The sequence below is a fragment of the Bubalus bubalis genome, chromosome 19, assembly GCF_019923935.1.
Source record: "Bubalus bubalis isolate 160015118507 breed Murrah chromosome 19, NDDB_SH_1, whole genome shotgun sequence".
NCBI lineage: Eukaryota > Metazoa > Chordata > Mammalia > Artiodactyla > Bovidae > Bubalus > Bubalus bubalis.
In genome coordinates, this window is record NC_059175.1 from 3,230,048 (window position 1) to 3,232,613 (window position 2,566).

The 2,566-nt window shown below is 54.8% G+C and overlaps 1 non-coding gene across 1 annotated transcript; it reads left to right on the plus strand.

Annotated features, from left to right (window-relative positions):
* The first annotated feature begins 1,317 nt into the window (after positions 1–1,317).
* On the plus strand, positions 1,318–1,420 carry LOC123330667. Its single transcript, XR_006546740.2, has one exon. It is a non-coding gene; the product is annotated as a U6 spliceosomal RNA (small nuclear RNA).
* The last annotated feature ends 1,146 nt before the right edge of the window (positions 1,421–2,566 follow it).

The following is a 2,566-nucleotide window of genomic DNA, read 5'->3' on the forward strand; positions in this document are numbered from 1 at the left end:
CTATCCCCACCATCCCAACATCCCCACCATCCCAACCATCCCCACCATCCCCAACATCTCCACATCCCCACCATCCCCACATCCCCAACATCCCAACCATCCCCACCATCCCCACATCCCCACCATCCCACCATCCTCACATCCCCACCATCTCCCATCCCCCCATCCCCACCATCCCCACCATCGCCACCATCCCCACATCCCACCATCTCCACCATCCCACATCCCCACCATCTCCCCATCCCACCATCCCCACCACCCCCATCCCCCCCATCCCCACCATCCCCACCATCCCACCATCCCACCATCCCCACCATCCCCACACCCCACCATCTCCACATCCCCACCATCCCCACCATCTCCACATCCCCACCATCTCCACCATCCCCCCATCCCCCCATCCCCACCATCCCCCCATCTCCACATACCACCATCCCACATCCCCACCATCCCCACCATCCCCACATCTCCACATCCCCACCATCTCCACCATCCCCACCATCCCCCCATCTCCCCATCCCCACCATCCCACATCCCCCCATCCACCATCCCACCATCCCCCCCCCTCCACATCCCCACCATCCCACCATCCCCACCATCTCCACCATCCCCACCATCCCCATCCCCACCTCCCCCCACCATCCCCACCCCATCCCCACCATCCCACATCCCCACCACCCCCCACATCCCCACCATCTCCACCATCCCCCATCCCCCATCCCCACATCCCCCATCCCACCATCCCCCCATCCCACCATCCCACCATCTCCACATCCCCCACCATCTCCATCATCCCCACATCCCCACCATCTCCACCATGCCCACCATCCCCACATCCCCACCATCTCCACATCCCCACATCCCCACCATCCACCATCCCACATCCCCACCATCTCCCCATCCCCACCATCCCCACCATCCCACCATCCCCACATCCCCACCATCCCCACATCCCCACATCCCCACCATCCCCACATCCCCACCATCCCCACCATCCCTCATCCCCACCATCTCCACCATCCCCACATCCCCACATCCCCACCGTCCCCACCATCCCCACCATCCCCACCATCCCCACTATCTCCACCATCCCCACATCCCCACCATCCCCACCATCCCCACCATCCCCACCATCCCCACATCCCCACCATCCCCACATCCCCATCATCCCCACCATCCCCACAACCGCCATGACCACCATCGCTGCCACCAGCATGGTATTATCACTGTTTGGTTTCTCTTTCCTTACTGTAACAAATTATCACAAACTTTGTGTCCTGAGTCCCTTCTTCAAGCAGCTGTTACAAAACCCCCACAGTGCTCACTTCAGCAGCACATATACTAAAATTGGAATGATACAGAGAAGATTAGCATGGCCCCTGTGCAAAAAAAAAAAAAAAAAAAAACCCACAGAATGGATGGCTTATGAAAAGCAGAAATTTATTTCTCACAGTTCTCAAGGCTGGGGTATCCAAGATCAATGTGCTGGAAGATATGGTCTTCCTGGTTCATAGATGATCCTCTTTTTCCTGTGTCCTCACAGGGCAGAAGGGGCTAGCATGCTCTATGGGCCTCTTCTAAGAGCACTGATTCCATTCGTGTGGGATCCACCCTTATGATTTCATTACCCCCAAGACTTCATCTTCTAATACTACCACACTGAGTGAGTGAATGAAAGTTGCTCAGTCGTGTTTCACCCTTTGCAACCCCATGGACTATATAGTCCATGGAATTCTCCAGGACAGAATACTGGAGTGGGAAGCTGTTCCCTTCTCCAGGAGATCTTCCCAACCCAGGGATCGAAGCCAGGCCTCCTGCATTGCAGGCGGATTCTCTACCAGCTGAGCCACCAAGGAAGCCACTATCACCTTGGGCAGTAGGATTTCAACATGGGAATTTGGGTGGGGGGAGACACAAACATTTAGAGCACAGCACTAGAAGACACAGAGACATTACTTTCCCAACAAAGGTCCATCTAGTCAAGGCTATGGTTTTTCCAGTAGTCATGTATGGATTGGATTGGAGAAGGCAGTGGCACCCCACTCCATACTCTTGCCTGGAGAATCCCATGGATGGAGGAGCCTGGTGGGCTGCAGTCCATGGCGTCGCTAGGAGTCGGACACGACTGAGCGACTTCACTTTCACTTTTCACTTTCATGCATTGGAGAAGGAAATGGCAACCCACTCCAGTGTTCTTGCCTAGAGAATCCCAGGGAGGAGGGAGCCTGGTGGGCTGCTGTCTCTGGGGTTGCACAGAGTTGGCCATGACTGAAGCAACTTAGCAGCAGCAACAGCATGTATGGATGTGAGAGTTGGACTGTGAAGAAAACTGAGAGCTGAAGAATTGATGCTATGACAACTTAGACAGCATACTGAAAAGCAGAGACATTACTTTGCCGACAAAGGCCTGTCTAGTCAAGACTATGGTTTTTCCAGTAGTCATGTATGGATGTGAGAGTTGGATCATAAAGAAAGCTGAGCACTGAAGAATTGATGCTTTTGAACTGTGGTAGTTGGAGAAGACTCTTGAGAGTCCCTTGGACTGCAAGGAGATCCAACCAGTCCA